The sequence below is a fragment of the Quercus robur genome, chromosome 4 (assembly GCF_932294415.1).
Source record: "Quercus robur chromosome 4, dhQueRobu3.1, whole genome shotgun sequence".
Taxonomy (NCBI): domain Eukaryota; kingdom Viridiplantae; phylum Streptophyta; class Magnoliopsida; order Fagales; family Fagaceae; genus Quercus; species Quercus robur.
This window is the reverse complement of record NC_065537.1, coordinates 37,214,441-37,233,183: the sequence shown is the minus strand read 5'-3', so window position 1 is coordinate 37,233,183 and position 18,743 is coordinate 37,214,441.

Genomic DNA, 18,743 nt, shown 5'->3' with positions numbered 1-18,743 from the left:
TATCAAATCCGTAATTGTTTGATCTCTCTAACTTGTGAAGCAACCAAGATTTAATGATTTGTTGCGTCAAAAATTATTAGATCTTAGAAAGAATGCTCGACTAAATTAAATGCAACCACTTGTGTTTGTGTTGTTTAGTTTCATCGATCTCTCTAATTCTTAAGGCTGCTACTAGATTAAACCTTTAGCGCTTATCTTGGGTTGCTTAGTAGTTAGGGTTTATTAGATCACTTGTTTTCTAATTAACTACAACTAGGGAGAGATAAGAAAATTGTTCTGATAGTGAATATTCAAATTGTGAATTGATATATACTTGCATCAATGATCAATTGTAAAATTCCAATGGTGGATGTTGACTTAGACCAAGGTTTGTTCTTTTGATTAATTTCGATACTTTAATTTGAATTGTTCCTTAGTTGTTTTTTTTTCATAAATTTTTTTTCATTATACTCCACCCCCCCCCCCCCCTCCTTGTTCTTGTAGCATAAAACTAGGCTAGATACTTTTCATGGGAACGATCTTTACTCACACTCTACATATATTTTTAGGAGTATAGGTTTTATTTTTGGTTGCCTACGGCAGCACACCACATATCAAAGGGTTTGGATAACCTATTTTCATGTCTATGCTTGCTCGCTTCTATGCTTTATGCTTGTGTTAGCCTCTCTAGTAAAAGGCTTTGCCACGCTTGACGCCTTTAGCTGGTTTGTGGTGGTGCCGATACATCTAACACCCATGTGGCCTTGTCTGGATGTAACCATTTGGGATGCATCTTCGGATGCCAGGTCGCTCCGTGCGTGCCTTTCCCTTTCCCACTCCATGCGATGATATGCTTACCATGCTTATTTGTGCAAACCTACATTTGTCCCTCGCAGACACCACAGTTTGTGTGCTTTCTTGCTTGTTTGCCCTTTTGTTTGTGTGTTTGCTTTCTCGCATGCTATGCTTGCCATATCTATCATGTTTACCTACTTCATGCCCCTTCCAAATACTCTTTGTGCATTTTCCTTCCATTGCTTGTCTGCTGGTTTCTTGTCTTTGCCTTTGCATGTACGCACATAAAGCGAGGACGTTTAGAGCTAGGGCATAGTCTCCCAGGCACAAGCAAAAAGGGCGCGGATGCAAGTATGTCAATATGAGTCAAGCAATAGTAGCTAGTAGGTTTAGGGGTTTAGTTTTTCCCATTTGGTTATGTACTCCTTTAAACCCCTTTCTTCCTCCTCTCTTTCTCCCTTAGATGGGTTGTATTAGGTATATCATATTGTGTACCGTTCGTCCTCATCTTTAGAGTATGGCAACCCTTGTTTACTTCCCTACATTGATATTTTGGGCCATGCTCTAGGGATGTAGGCATTTATTTTCTTACTTTGTGTGCTTGCATTGTGCATGATGTATGCATATATATACCTACTCGCCCCTTCTAGTGTGATCGTCACAGTTTATGTCACCTAAGGCAAGAGATTACTAATTTTCGCTGTGAAAGCAAGGTGACATGTCACTGGATTTTCACCGTGGAAATTTGGCATTTTGCTCAAATGCCATAGGAAAGCATAGATTAGGACCACACCCTTTCAAAAGCCAAACCTCAAAGCCCCCATGTATGAAAAGCCCCGGAAGCCGATGCTGAAATCATGTTTTTTACTACCAATTTTCAAAAATTATGGTTTCAACAAAACAAAGCACTGTCCTTGGATAGGCGTTATGGGGTGCCTAACACTTTCCCCACACGTAACTAAACTTTCGGACCTAAGAATCAAGATTTTTTGCCATCCACATTAGATTAGGAAACATGTCCTTTGTAAGGTTGAATTTATTCAACCATCTAATTGGCTTTATTCCGTGCCAAATTTGCTTGTAATTCAGCATTTAGTAACCCTGTATTTAGGTGGGATTGTTGTAAGGGTAGTGTGTGAGATAGTGTGAAGATTGCTCAAGAGTGTGCAAGAAAACAGAGTGTCGCGGCTGGGACTCGCGGGTGGACTCGCGGCTTCAACCCGCCAGAAGATTCACACGTGCCAAGCATGCTGGAAGATGAACAATCATGCTAGCTGGAGCACTACAGGACAAAACAGGACAACTGGCCATACGGTTAACTCGCGACTGGAACTCGCGACTTAGTCAAGCTGCGAGGTCAAGCCGCGAGCCACCCCTGTTTTGGAAAAACCTGACGTTTCGCATTCCACTTCACTTCAGTATAAATACCCTTTTAACCCACGATTGAAAGAGAGCTTCCAGAGAGAATTTTGAGAGAGAAACCCTAAAGAAAAACCAGATTGTTTCACCTACAATCTCTACCTTAGAGTCTCATCAAAATCCCTCACTCTCTTCCTCTCCATTGTCAAATCCTTGAGAGGCATTATACCAAACCTGGTTCTCACCACTATCATCTTTGTGAGACAGACGTTTGGAGTTCTGGGAAACAGTTAGGAAGGAGCCAATCTTCATTGGTTGATGCTACGGTGTAGTAGCGGAATCCGGAAAGCTAGAAAAAAAAAAGGTTCGGCGCAACCTCGTTGGAGCAAGAAGCTTGGAGGGCTTAGGTGCATTGGGTAGATTAGGCTTGGAGGGTCTTTTGCTGTCCTTGTATCCCAACTGTATTTTCTAATGGATTGATTACCGCTTGGAGGGCGGCAGAGAGGTTTTTCGCCGAGGACTTCGGTTTCCTCTTCGATAACACATCGCGTGTTGTCTTTGTGTTTGCATCTTTCTTCCTCTCTATCTTTGCCTTTATATTATCTGCTGTGGATTTTATTCTGTTATGGCTTAGATAGTATTTAACCTATTTCACATTATAGCATATGTTAAGTTTCCGCACACTAGTTGTTTAACATATTGCGTGTGTTGATTAAATTGGTTTTTGGGGGTCTAAACGTTCAAAAGTGTTTTTGTACACGTTTTTGAACTTTCAATTGGTATCAGAGCAGGTACACTTGTTGTGGTTTAAATATCTAAGTGTGATCCTTGACCCCTTGTGTTTATTTGCCATGGATTGTGCTTTGTATGACTCTTTGCATGATTTGGTTGGTAATGAATGTAACATGCCACGTGTTTGTGAAATTGCCTCTATGAGTGTTAATCCTCATAAGTGTGATGACATGTTATTTGAATCTATGGGTGGTGTTGACAAACTCTTAAAGAAAAATGCTAAGAAGTTTCAAAAGAATTTGAGCAAGTTATTTTGTGAAAAGGATAATTTGATTGCTAAGCTCAATGAATCCAACAAATTGGTTGAGAAATATAAAAAACTTGCTGAAATTTCTCATGAAAAGCTGAAAGAGTTTGAATGTTTGAATATGGACTTGGATGCTAAACTTGTTTTGTCTAACAAACTTGTTGATGATCTTAAATGTGAAAATGAATCTCTTAAGATGCATGCCAAGTGTTTGATTGCTGAACCTATTGTTAAAAAGGATGAAAATATTTGTTGCAATCATGTTATAGTACCCGATTTTGTGCCTAGTGTGTGTTCTACCTTAAAGGACAAATCGGTGTACATTCCTCCACATAAGAGAAATCAAAATGTGGAGAGAAAGGCTGTTAAGTCAAAACCTCCGTTTAGGTCTCAACCTAAGGTTTTGAATGGATCTAAGTTTGTTCCAACTTGCCACCATTGCGGTGTGATCGGTCATATAAGACCTCAATGCTCCAAGTTGAAAAGGGAACAAAACAATGTTGCTAGATCTCTTTCTAAAAAGCCTAGTAGACCTAAACGCATTGTTTGCCACCATTGTGGTGCCTTTGGTCATCTAAGACCTCATTGCTCTAAATTTCATGCTTTTAAAAGAATCAAAAGAAAAGAGAAACTTGAGCTTTTTGGAAGTGCTAAAAAGAGTAAACCGGTTTTGAGTGAAAATAGCATGTTGTTAAAGAAAATGTTTAATGCTCTTAACTCCTTGACTATGTGCATCTCCGGTTCTCATTCTTCCAACCCTCGTCTCGCTTCTCTTGAGACACTCATTCCAAACAATCATTCCGTTTGGATGAGGAAGGGTTCCTATGGTTGAGCTTTTACTCTTTTGGTCCTTGATCTTATTCTTTCGATCTTTGTAGGACCCTTCATGCATTAAATGTCATATCTTTATGCATTTTGTGCATCTTGCATTTATTTGTATGCATTGTTTCGTTTTTTATCTTACTTTTATGTTTCTATTTTGTGTGAGTAAAAATCCAAAACCACATAAAAAGTGAAAAATTCAAAAAGTTTGATCGTATATGTTTGAGCACATATCACATGTGAGTTTGGCCTTGTACCTTTGTACAAATGGCTTTGTGCATTTTCGAGCTTAGCTTGTTATTTTTGCACTTATATCTTTGTGGGAAAAAATCTTGACATCTTTGTGTGATTGTTGTAAATCGATCTTCAAGCTTGTCATGAATGATTTGTCAATAGTCATGTTGGTTTTGATACATGCGTAGACTTGTGCTTATATCTCTTCCCACTCTTTTATTTTTATTGCTTAAAGAGCTCAATAAATGTAAATCTCAAAATGAAAAGAGATAATGAGCTGCAAAAGCCGTCGCACATACTAGTATTCGACTAGGAAAAAGGGAAAGCGACTTAAATGAAATTGGATGATGCCCAAAAAGCCAAAGGCTTGTTCATCAAATTGAAATATCACAAATTTCAGGCATCTATCTCAAAATGAGATGTTTTGATTCAAAATGATCAAATGTTATGAATTGTAAAGAAGCCAAATGAAAAGCTTCATCATATGTAATCATTTTCTTGTGGGAGGTCATATATGTTCATTTCTATAATTGAGATAGACCACTTGACTTAGCACTAGTTGTGTATGACTTGATTGAATTGATCATTGAAGCTTCACTCTAGACTAAGGACTATTCCACATTTGATACACACACACAACACACATGCCTAATGTTCAATGAATGTCTCATTCATTTGTTAGATTGTACTTGTCTAAATGTGATGTGTGTGTGCTCAATCATATATGGTTCAATCCAAAAAGATTTTTGATCATTTTATATGTTTTTGGAAGTGATTTTTATCACTCTTTGAGTTCATGTTTAGTGTTTACTTTGTTTTTCATTGTTTAAACATGTTTTGTTTCGAAAAACAGGTGTCAGAGTTTTTCGCGGCTCAGCTGGCGACTTGCCAGTCGCGAAACCCCAGTCGCGAGCTCATCCAGAAGCTTTTGGCGACTCACTCGCGGCTTGCTCGCGGCTCACTCGAGACTCGCGAAGATTTTCGCGGCTGAAACTCGCGGCTCGCGGCTGAAACTCGCGGCTCGTGGCTTGCTCGCGACTGAACCTCGCGACTCGCCCAGTCGCGAAACGCCCAGAAACAGCTTTTTAAAGGGCTTTTTGTGGGAAACTTGTTTTAAACCTCTCCCATCCTCTCTAAAACCTCTATTTCAATATTTTTACATCAAAACCCAACCAATTTGAATGGTTTTTCAATCCATTAACATCTCTAAGGTAATTTTAAACTCTTTTCATTGATTTTGATCCTTAGATTATGTTTTGGAGAGTTTTGTGCTCTTGGTTGGGATTTTCATCATAGGGGTTGGGAAAACTTATTTTTTGTCAATTTTCTTCATGGGATTGGTTTCTTTTGTTGATATGCATTGGATGTTGGCCCCTTGTGGCAGTAAGAACATGTATTAAGGGTGGTTTTCATGATGTTCATGCATTGTTTCACATTTTTGTTTATAGTGTGCATGCTAGGTGTTTGATAAAATGCCTCTTAGACATTTTCTCGCTTGTTTGGACTCCGATGAGTACCAAAATTTGGGGTTTCTCATGTTTCCTCATTAGGAACATGTTTGGTTCAGTGGTTGTGTATTTTAACACACTTTGCCCCACATGTGCATTTTTCATGCATTGATCATGCATTGCACTTAGCCACCTCTTGCACACACCTTTGCTACCCTTGTCATGCATTGGTCTTGACCTTGCTGTTTCACCCTAGCATGTCATGCTTACCTTATGTTTTGTAGCATGTTTCTTTGTCTTAGGTTTGAACTTCATTTTCTCATTCATCTTGCACCCCTCATGCATCATTAGCATTGTTCATACCTTCATCTCTTGCCCTCGTTTCTTCTTGACCCTTTGTCTATTCCTGACAAAAAGGGGGAGAGTATACTCTAGAGAATGTTTCGGAGTATTTTGTCTTTTCTATATGACTCTTGTGCACATCCTTAGGGGGAGAAATTCTATTTCTCATGCACATTTGTAGGGGGAGAGATATTCCATAGGGGAGATGCATATACCAAGGGGGAGAAGACATTGTGTTAACTAGAAAACCTTGTTCTGTTTGTTTTCTTGTTGGCTTTATGGTGCTTTGTGTTATGCTTTGGTGTTCTCATTGCATCATGTTTGTGCTTTGGACATGCACATATCCCTATGTTATTATACTTCATTGAATGCATGTTCAGATGATCATTTACTTTGCTATGTGATCATTGTAGTCATTTCTATACTTGTCATTTATTACTTGCTTTACCTTGAGGGTCTAATGTGGTTTGTGCAAGTGTTTCAGGGTACAAGTATAAATATGTTCCAAGTGCATCACAGCTTCTCATCACTTTGAAGGGGAGAAACTTTAATCACTTTGAAGGGGAGAAATTTTATGCACTTTTAGTTTATATTGTTTAAGTTTTTATTCAATATAATGTGTTTGTACCCATATGCTTTTGTAAGCTTTTAGGGTTTATGGTTTATGCATAGTTTGTAGGCTTTATGGTATGTACCATGCTTAAGTGCAGCCTTTATGCTATGTTGAAATCAGTACCTTAATCTAAATGTTCTACATTTTGGTTTATGTACTGTCACTCTTGTGCCCTTGTAGGATTGTTCCTAGATGCATATGCCAAGTGTCTTGCTTTGTGCTTGTTAACTTGTATGTCCTTGTGTTCATTCCAAGTGTGAATGAACACAGTGATCACTACCTTGTGGTGTTCACTTGGTTGATCAAGCCATGGTTTGTTTATTAACTCCATCTTTGCTTGATCTCATATTGCCTGTTTCATATGCATTTATAATTTTCTGCTTACAATGATCATGGTGTATTGTTGTGTTTCAGGAGTTTATGTTCATATGATTCAAGTGCTTCACAGCTTCTAGAATTAGGTGTGAGTGAGTTTTGATCAACTGTTCCCAACTCACATGTTAAGTCTAGAGTCTGTTTTAGGGTTTTGTCACGGAATAGCCAAAGGGGGAGATTGTAAGGTTGAATTTATTCAACCATCTAATTGGCTTTATTCCGTGCCAAATTTGCTTGTAATTCAGCATTTAGTAACCCTGTATTTAGGTGGGATTGTTGTAAGGGTAGTGTGTGAGATAGTGTGAAGATTGCTCAAGAGTGTGCAAGAAAACAGAGTGTCGCGGCTGGGACTCGCGGGTGGACTCGCGGCTTCAACCCGCCAGAAGATGCACACGTGCCAAGCATGCTGGAAGATGAACAGTCATGCTAGCTGGAGCACTACAGGACAAAACAGGACAACTGGCCATACGGTTAACTCGCGACTGGAACTCGCGACTTAGTCAAGCCGCGAGGTCAAGCCGCGAGCCACCCCTGTTTTGGAAAAACCTGACGTTTCGCATTCCACTTCACTTCAGTATAAATACCCTTTTAACCCACGATTGAAAGAGAGATTCCAGAGAGAATTTTGAGAGAGAAACCCTAAAGAAAAACCAGATTGTTTCACCCACAATCTCTACCTTAGAGTCTCATCAAAATCCCTCACTCTCTTCCTCTCCATTGTCAAATCCTTGAGAGGCATTATACCAAACCTGGTTCTCACCACTATCATCTTTGTGAGACAGACGTTTGGAGTTCTGGGAAATAGTTAGGAAGGAGCCAATCTTTATTGGTTGATGCTACGGTGTAGTAGCGGAATCCGGAAAGCTAGAAAAGAAAAAGGTTCGGCGCAACCTCGTTGGAGCAAGAAGCTTGGAGGGCTTAGGTGCATTGGGTAGATTAGGCTTGGAGGGTCTTTTGCTGTCCTTGTATCCCAACTGTATTTTCTAGTGGATTGATTACCGCTTGGAGGGCGGCGGAGAGGTTTTTCGCCGAGGACTTCGGTTTCCTCTTCGATTTCTGGGAAACAGTTAAGAAGGAGCCAATCTTCATTGGTTGATGCTACGGTGTAGTAGCGGAATCCGGAAAGCTAGAAAAGAAAAAGGTTCAGCGCAACCTCGTTGGAGCAAGAAGCTTGGAGGGCTTAGGTGCATTGGGTAGATTAGGCTTGGAGGGTCTTTTGCTGTCCTTGTATCCCAACTATATTTTCTAGTGGATTGATTACCGCTTGGAGGGCGGCGGAGAGGTTTTTCGCCGAGGACTTCGGTTTCCTCTTCGATAACATATCGCGTGTTGTCTTTGTGTTTGCATCTTCCTTCCTCTCTATCTTTGCCTTTATATTATCTGCTGTGGATTTTATTCTGTTATGGCTTAGATAGTATTTAACCTATTTCACATTATAGCATATGTTAAGTTTTCGCACACTAGTTGTTTAACATATTGCGTGTGTTGATTAAATTGGTTTTTGGGGGTCTAAACGTTCAAAAGTGTTTTTGTACACATTTTTGAACTTTCATCCTTTTTCTTAACCTAGGATTGGTAATAAAATCAACTAGAAACAGGTGACCAATCACACCTTAGAAAAAATCCAATGATTGGTGGCGACTCCACTTATCTTTGGTAATCACCTAAAATTTGGCCCAGATTCTTTCCATAACGCTAAAGGTAGACCTACCTTCCTCCACCCAGAGAGAGAGAGCACCCAAAGCTCCGTGCGAACAACACCATATATACACCACTATCGAGAGGGGCCCTCCAACAGGGCCCCGGGCACGGGAGTTGTTGCCATTGTGGGTGGTTGAACGAGGGCCCACGATGACAGCGATGATTTTTCCACCTCGTTCCAATCAAGGCCGGGCTTCGACATTGTCCAGTTATGGGGAAGGACTGCATACTCCCCATAGCTCAAATGAAAGGTGCTCGTCTTAGCATGAAACCACTGCGCCAAAGCCTTTGTTATCCCGTGCCTTATAGAATTGGATGGAATCCTAAGAAAATCCTCAAACCCTTGCTTGATCAAAAATGCGCGGTAGTGTGCATTAGTCAAAAAGCGGAACAAGCGGATAGAGAACGAAGACTAGGCCCCCCAACCACGAGTCCTCTCGGCAGCCAGCACTTAAGTTCAGAAATGATACTTGTTAGCACACACATCGATATATCCAAAATCAACATATGGAAAAGAAAAAGGAACATACTTGACCCTTTTGGGCCTAAACGGAAGGATGACTTTGTAAATCGCACTGAAGGTGAGTATCATCTATGCTCTCATCAATCTCCTTAGTGTAGGCCTCGGCTTCGGCTTGGTAAGTAAGAAATCTCGACCTGCAACTGCTGCGCCTAGGAGCACTAGGGCCCAACCCAATTGCATTATTGGCCTTTAGATCAGCCTCCAAATCAAACATGAGCTTACCTCCTAGCTCATCGACACCTGGGCCATCTTTCTCCTCAATTTGAGGATGCTGTGAAGAACCACTAGCAGAACCAATGTGAGAATGGGATGAAGCACACTGGCTGTCTCCACAGAACATCTTCTCCTAGTCCGATGCACTATGGGCATACCCCAATAGCCATAATGTCATCGCCTCCTCTATCATAATGCCGCTAGAGATACCTGGCCATTTGCTCGCCAACCAAGACAGTGTCGTCATCACTACTAGAAGAATCCCTTAGGATGAAGCAAGAGAAGAAGCATTTCCATGATCCCCACCCAATCTCGATCACCTAGACATGATCTGTAAAACAGATTCAAAGTTAATTAGTAAAGCCGAGACATATGGTAATGCGGAAAATAGGTAAGTATGCCTAACCCTACTACCTAGTGCACATCATGCATGATCATTATCAAAGTTTACAAAAACACCCCTCTCTCGAGATTCAGATTCAACAGCAATCATTTAATCCTATCTATTTTTCCTTAAAAATACCAAAGTTTTCAAAATGCCCCTCTTTCGAGGTTCACATTCAGCGGTGATTATGGACACAACAACGAGTCACCATCTAGTTTTTGCAATGGTCTAAGAACTATATATATAGCGTCCTCTCGAGAAAGGACCTTTTGATCTTACTACCAGAGATATGGGTACGGAGTTAAGGTACAGTCTTAGGAAGTTGTTAGCCACCCAAAACCGCCCAACCCTAAGTTTGGATTTCCTTCATTGTGTCTTATGTTAACCCTATTAAAGGCACATTCATTGTTGTTATTCTAGACTCACGCACATACTAGCATACATCTAAACATGCAACATGGCATCATTCATCCCTAACTATACATCTATCATGCTTGTCAAGCAAAGCCTAATATTCATCTAATCATGCATATTATCCACCTAACATTCATCTAGCATAGCATCTCATATCAAAGCATAAACCTTAGCTAGCATGGCAAAACATGTCAACTCATAAATCCTAGCATTCATCTAGCATCATATCCATCCAAGGTAGCAAGCATATATATAACATGTTAAGGTAGAAACATAAACATGGTGACATCAGAGGATCATATTGAAGGCATTAAGAACATGTTATCCAACCAAGCATGTTCATACTAATCATTAAAGCAAAATCATATTCAAAGATGCATGTTAATGTGGATGCATGACTTACCTCACTTACCTCGCTGCATCACAACACCTATGGCATCAATGCATGAACATGTGAATGTGTGTTCATAGCACTTAACAAAGAAATGAAAACAAACCCTAATTTAAACATGTGAAAGGAAAATAAATAGGCAAACCTGTGAAACAGAGACTCAAAATTATATACATATAAAAGAGGAACAAAACAGAAGCTTAACAGGTGAGACAAAAAGAGAAAACAAAACAAAAACTTGATTTAGGGTTTCTGGGCAGGTTCATGCATACGTATGAACAAGCCTGCATACACATAATTCGGCCTATGTGTGCATGCTGAATTATGCGTATGCAGGTTCAGGCCAGAAACCCTGGCCAAGAACACAACAATATAGAAAACAGAGCAGAACTTCAAAAAAAAAAAAAAATCTAACAACCTAACATGCTACAAAATGTAAAAGCTACATAGACTTGACTAAACAAACATATTAAAACACATAAAAGCAAAAATTAATGTAAATATAAAGATTAAAGTCAAAAAAAGAAAAAGAAAAAGAAAAGAATAGAAAGAATACCTCAAAACAAAGCCCTTCAAGCTTGATTTTTAACCGTTCCCCTCCGTCAAATCTATTCATAAATCAATAAAGATGCAATTAGTAATCTTAAAATTCAAAGATCAAGGCCAGAAAAGGCCCTAATCAAATAAAATTGACTTGAGGATATTTTGTGAAAAAATCCCTCTTTGATTCACCATTTCTAGTGAATCTTAGTGTTTTCCCATGAGATTTCTTAGTGTTTCTAAAAGGTACCATGTATGGCTATTTATATTGTGAAATTGGGGGTTTGGAATGGCTCTCAGATGATGTGGGATTTGTTCCAAACCTCAACATTAATGCAGAAAACTTGCCTTTTTTATATTTCTGAAACTCTACCTACGTGCGTAGGCTCATGCCTGCGTACACAAGCTTTAAGGCTATGTAAGCAAGATCATGCTTGCATATGCAAGTCGAGGGTTTTTTTTTTGTCCTTTTTTTCAAAAAATAGATTTTTTGCTCATTAAAAAGTTATATTTTCCATTTTAACACATCTGAAGTCAATTTGTAATCTAATTAGGCCCTAAACCAACCTTAGGTCTTAGAATTTCGACATCATTGGAGAATGAAGGGCCGAGTTGTAAGGGGTACAAAATGTGGTATCTACAATGATCATTTAATCTCTTTCAGGGTTCATATTCGGTAGCGGTCTTTTAATCCTATCTATCTATTTGAGGTTCATATTCAGTGACAATGGTTTAATCCCTTCCAAGGTTCATATTTGGTGGTAGTCGTTTAATCTTTTTCAGGGTTCATATTCGGCGATGGTTATTCAATCTCTTTTAGGGTTCATATTAGGTGGTGGTTGTTTAATCCTCTATCTATTCAAGATTCATATTAGGCGGCGATTGTTTAATCTCTTTCAGGGTTCATATTTGGCGGCAGTCATTTAATTTTATCTACCTATTCAAGGTTCATATTCGGTAGTGATCATTTAATCTCTTTCATGGTTCATATTCAACGGTGGTCATTTAATCCTATCTATTTATTCAAGGTTCATATTCGGTGGTGATCATTTAATCTCTTTTAGGGTTTATATTTGGCAGTGGTCGTTTAATCCTATCTATCTATTTGAGGTTCATATTCGGCGACCATCATTTAATCTATTTTAGGGTTCATATTTGGCGGTGATCGTTTAATCCTATCTATCTATTCAAGGTTCATATTTGGTAGTGATTGTTTAATCTCTTTCAGGGTTCATATCGGCGGTTGTTTAATCCCATCCCTTCTTCTAAAGATACCTCATAGGATTCAAATTCAGTGGCAATCATTTAATCCTATGCTTTCAAAAATACTCCCATTTCAAAATCACATCATCATCATGTTTTCAATATCTCAAAATTTCCATTTATCATGCATTTTCCCTTATGTCTACCTAGCAATTTATTATATTTGTTTTTAGCGTTCATAGCATCCAACATTTTCATGTTCATCTATGTGGCCTAAAAATTATGTTTTCCTCGCACAAACAGGTGTGTAAACGTAATTATACATGTATGCAATTCACACACACACACATATCAATGTGAACTCTTGTGCCTACATGTATGTACATGTGAAAGCATGCAAGTATGTTTATGTGCACATAACTACCTAAGCATGTGAACAAAAAAATATTTTCCCTACATCATCATGGCATAAATAACAAAAACAAAAAAAACATACATGCAAAATACCAAAAACAAAATAAATACTAGCATGCTTTCCTAGTTGCTTTGCTACTAACATATTTACAAAAAATAAAGAGAAAGAAAAAATAGACACTGGCCTCAAGTGCAGAAAAGAAGGATGAAGCAGCAAAATGATGCCAAAAGCTAGACATGCTTGACTGCGAATCACTCCAAAGAATTTTTTAGAAGTAAGAATTCATAGAAATGGGGTGGAAATGGTCAAAATAAGGCATCGAGGCCCATTTATAGGCCATCGTACGGACTGTGCAGCCCGGCACACATTCAATGGCCGCTGGGTCTACCCGACACACATTCTTTGGCCGCCGGTCAGCGCTGACCAGGTCAACGTGTGTCCCAAAAAAAAAAAAGAAAAAAAGAAAAGAAAAAGAAAGCCAAAGTTTTTTGCCTAGTACTAAGAACCATGCCAGACGAAATTCTTCTAGACCAGCTGCAGCTGCTCAACCTTGTTAGGTAAGGTCGGTCTCGACCCATGAACATCATATTTTATGCACGCAATTTTGGGGGAACAAAATGTGATATTACGTTCTTTATCCAAAACCTTTCCTTCCAATCAAGATGTCAGCTAAAGAAGGGGCAGTTGTAGATACCATATATTGTCCGTCCTCGATTTGTGTGCTAGACCCTAAAAATTCCAAATATACTATCTTTCCTCCATGGGGCGATGGAAATATCTGAATTGATGTGGCGCAACTCATTCAGGAATCGGAGCACTCGATGTGCCATTTCATGTCAAATTCACCAAAATGCCCCTAGTCAACCCTGGGTTGATCAAAAGTCAATGATGGTCAAAATCATCCCAAAACCACATTTTTCATGTTTCTACATGAAACCTGAGCCACTCAAAGATTTTTGTAAATTTTGACCAAATTTGACCAAGTTTAACATAAGGTTGACTCCCGCGGGCACTAGAAACTCCAATTTTGATCCGTCCATCAGAATGGGTTGGGATCAGCACCATTGCAAAGATTATCGTATTCCCTTTCTAACGACTATTCATGGGTCAAAATTGAAGTTAAACAGTTGAGATATCTAGAAAACTGTGCAAAGCACATCAACACACTTCCTGAGGCCAAAAATTTTTATCTGACTGTCAAATTTTCAATTTCTTTAGTGTTTTGGAATCTAGACATCCAGTTCATTCCAAGGACACTAAGATTAGCTCAAGCCAACCTGGGAAGGCCTTCAAATATATGTCTGAAGTTGAACCAAGAAAAAGTCAGGATTGTTAATGTCAGCACCAGACTTGGTGGCCATACTTTGGCCGCTGAAGTTGGTCGGTGGCCAAAGAGTGGCCGTCGGAAGTTGAACAGTTAGATTTCAATTATAAATACCCCCAAACCCCCACAAATTAAAAAAAAAAAAAAAAAAAAAAAAAAAAAAAAAAAAAAAAACCGACTTTTGGCATTTTTGGAGCAATTTCTAGGCAGATTCTCTCTCTTATCCTCCCTAAATTTCTCTCCCTAACACATCCAAAAACCTTTGATTTCTCTCTTTTCTCAACAATAAAGAGGTAGTGTTCTTGCTCTCAATCTTCCTCTCCTTGGTTCTTATACCTAGGATTTGAGGTTTAGGGGTGTGGATGTAGCTTTTTAGCTACAATCCGCACCCATTTAATTTCCTAGCATGTCCTTGCTTTATCTTGCTTTATCATATGCTTTATTGCTTTTCCTAGAGTGTTCTTGGCTTTATATTGCTCCCTAACATGTTCTATGCTTGTTCAAGCATCTTCCCTTACTTTTTTCCAAGATTTATTGCTTTGATGTTGTTGGCCTAGCCTTCTTGGGCTAGGATATGTCTAGATTTAATGCTTATGCTTAGATCTACATGCTTATGTGCTCCTTTCCATGTTTATGCTTAGATCTACATGCTTATGTGCTCCTTGCCCTGTTCTTGCTTAGATCTACATGTTTATGTGTTATATGCCATGTTTATGCTTATATCTATTGCTGGAAAAACTGGTTTTGTATCCCATACAAAACACATAGTGGAAGCAACAATCACAGATCTACTTCATTCATGAAAGATAACATGTAACCTTGAATTCTAGAATAAAGAATAGAAAGCATACCTTGATGCAGTGAAATTCAAAACCAAAACTTGAGAATACCTTTAATCTTCATCTCAATTCCACATGGTGCCTAAGATGTGTGGTCTCTCAATTAGTCTTTTGTACATAGATTCTCAAAGAAAAGTCCTTCTTTTTTCTCCTTGCAGAGAAAATCTATTTTTTTTTCTTTTTATCATACGTACATACTAACTACCGTAGTAGTTACTTATTTAATAACTCTTATTAAATAAAAACTGATTATCTAATTGGGTTAGCCTTTTGGGCCTACCCAATTGGGCTTTAGTTTGTGGCTTAAGATAGGACCAAAGGGAACAAATAAGACTCTAGCTCCAATGGGCCTTGGGCTTTTCTGTTAACTCTTGACAACTCCAAAGTTATCATTAATTATATTCAATACCACTATAAGAATATAATTGCACTCTAGGCCTTATTAATAAATTATATCCCAAGACTTTATTATACACGCAACCCTTACATTAAAATATTCGTAGTAATACAAAGTCATGAATGTTGACTGCCATTTTGAAGATTACTACATCTTAATCCTTGAGTACCCGGTTTAATCCTTTATGTTATTCATCATATATTTATGAAATCCAATTTCATAAATATATACTTTAGTAACTACTTACTAAAGTGGTTGGGCCCAACACTCTGAATAACCAAACCTATTAAACTTATCTCAATGGAATATTTTATATCTTCATTAAGAGATTATGAATTCTATCTTGAGAATATATGTTCCATCAACACTAAATGTGGCTGCCCAATATACTAAGGTTTTGATTGTAACTAATAGATCTCACTCCTGATATATCAAAACAACCTACACCTCATGATCAGGTCCATTATTCTCTCAGGATTTAGAGTTGATGTAAATAGAAGTCGTGAGATTTATTATTCATTTTACAGTTATTAGGAGAATAATAAATCTTACAGCGGTTCAATTCAATATGTCTTAACTCTTAAAACATATTAACATATCAACTAGAAGTCTCCACTTCCATGATCAAGACAAATCATCTTAGTTGATATGTTATAGTCTTCGCAGATGAAATGCCTAATTTCATCACCGACTACGAACTAAAATTCTGAGTTTACAAAGAACTTGTGATTTATATCTTTTTGTGACTTTTCACATAAATCACATACTATGCATCTCATGGACTAAGATAATGTCTCATTAGTTCATAAATAGTCTCATATAATTAAACAACTTAATTATTTATAACATGCTAATAAATTGGATTTTAGGGCATAAACCCCAACAACTATATCTTTATGTCCTTTGTGCCATGTTCATGTTTAGATCTATGTGTTTATGTGCTTTGTGCCATGTTTGTGTGCTTAGATCTACATGTTGGATGTTATGCCATGTGCTTCTATAGCTTTTTGTCTCTTGTGTTTTTCTCTTTCTTGTGTTTTGGCCTTTTTTGTAGGGTGTAGAGATCTTGTGGTCAAGACCTACATCCATACACCTTGGCCTATATCAAAGGGATTGGATCATTCCTATATGCAAGTGTATGCTTGTTTGCTTCTATGCTTTGTATCCATGCCTGCCTCTTTAGCTCTAGGCTTTGCCATGCTTGGTGCCCCCTGTGGGCTTGCTCTTGTGTGGTTACATCCATCCCTCTTATGGCTTGTTTGGGTGTAAACACTAGTTAGAATGCATCCCCATGATGCCGGTTTGCTCGATGCATACCCTTTCTCCACTCCGTGTGATGATATGCTTGCCATGCTTGCTTTGTCCCACCCGTTTGACTTTCTTTGCATCTTTGCACGCTTGCCTACATATTCATGCATGAGTCGTTGCTTGCTTGTGTCATCAAGCCTAATTCCTACTATCTCATGTAGGTTCACACTCATCTTTGATACACAAGGCCTTAAGTCCCTTGTAGGAATTTTGCTTGATGGCACGTGTGTCGTCCATACTACAATCCAAAGAAACTATGGACAACCAATCCAAATCTACATTTGTCCTCCTAGGACACCACCTTTTGTTTGATAACATGCTTGTTTGCCACCATTTGGCACTCTTTGTTAGTGTGTTTCTTTGCATGCTCTCTTTTTTTTTCCTTGTTATCTCCTTTGCTTGTCTTGTGGATGCTTCCTTTGTTTGTTGCATGTATACGCGTGGAGCAAGGACACTTGGAGCAAGGGCACGACTCTCAATAGGTGAACAAAAAGAGTAAGAATGCAGGCAAGAAGACACAAGCCCAAAAAGAGCAATGTTTAGTAAATTAGGGGGCTTAGCCTCTCCCGAGTGGTTTTCTCTTTCCCTCTCTCTCTTAGCCTCTTCTCTAGAGCATGTATTAGGGTTCCCCTCCATCTACCCCCTTTACTTTTCCTGCTCTTTGCTTGGGCCACATTCCCTAGGTATGGCAATGTCAATTTTACATTTCTTTTACCTTGCTAGACTATACCCTTAGAACGTTGGCAATGTCTACTTTTCTTTTCTTGTCTGTGTGATAGCATTGTGTATGATGTACTCTTTTGGCTATGTGAGTGACTCTCTTTAATCATGAGAGCTTTTAACCTTGTGGTGTAGGTATGTGCTCAAGGAATCTGCTACAGGTGTATACTCATCCTAGCACAAGCATGTTGGCATGCGTTGTATACATAGGCGTGAAACTCTGCCAGGTTTTTACAATGAAAATAGGGCACCCTGTTGCCATATTCTCACAAAGAAAGCTTTGTGAGAATAGCGTTTTATGTGCTATGACACACCTGAGGCAAAGCGCAGCCAGATTTCTACCACAAAAATAAGATGAAATGCTGCCAGATTTTTGCTATGGAAATTTGGCATCGATTCCAAACGCACTAGGAAAGCATCGATTGGGATCACAACATTTTTGAAACCAAACCTCAATGGCCAATTCGTTTAAAGCCCCCAAAGCTAATGCCAATAGCTTGTTTTTTATTGCCAATGTCCAAAAATTAAGGTTTTAGCAAAATAAATGACTGTTTACAGATAGGCGTTGTGGCATGCCTAACTCCTTTCCTACACATACCTACACATAACCAGACTTTTGAACTCAAGAATAAATATTTTTATCCATCTATATTAGATTGGGAAAAACGACCATTTGCTTAGCCTAGGATCAGTAATAAAATCAAATAGAGTTAGTACATTAGAAAAAAAATCAATGATTGGTGGTGACTTCACTTACCTTTGGTAATTCCCCTAAAGTTCACTTAGATTCTAGTCACACATCAAAGGTATACCCCCCTTCACATACACCCAAGCTCTTGAGCTCCGTGCATTCAAGAGAGCGCACGTGAGCGTTGTCATGATTGGTGGTTGAACTGCCGTGAGGCATCAACACTTCCAAAAATTACATAGAGACAGATGAGGGAGAATCAAAGCTAGTAAAAAATATTGTTCTTTACTTAATTTTGAACAAACTTTCTGCCAAGATCCATAAAGGTTCAGACCCTCACTTTACAATAAACAAATTCCTTTAGTTTCTAAAGTGAAGCTAATGTTAATTTTTCATTTAAAAAGCTGGGCAGGTAACAATTTGAGATTAGATTGTCTTTAGAAAGATGGCAAGAAATTGAATCTGATAATCATGAATTCAGGTTCAAGAGATCTGCGAAAAGCAATCTCACAAAATTGCAGAACTACTACTATCTTGATTATCTTTATGTAAGCAATTTGCTGTATAACGCAAGAAAGAGTATACACTGGAGATAGTAATCTAAATTGCTTCAGTTATCTTCATCTCTTTAGGCCTTTATTGGCAGTCTTTGAGAATATATACATATATAAAGTTG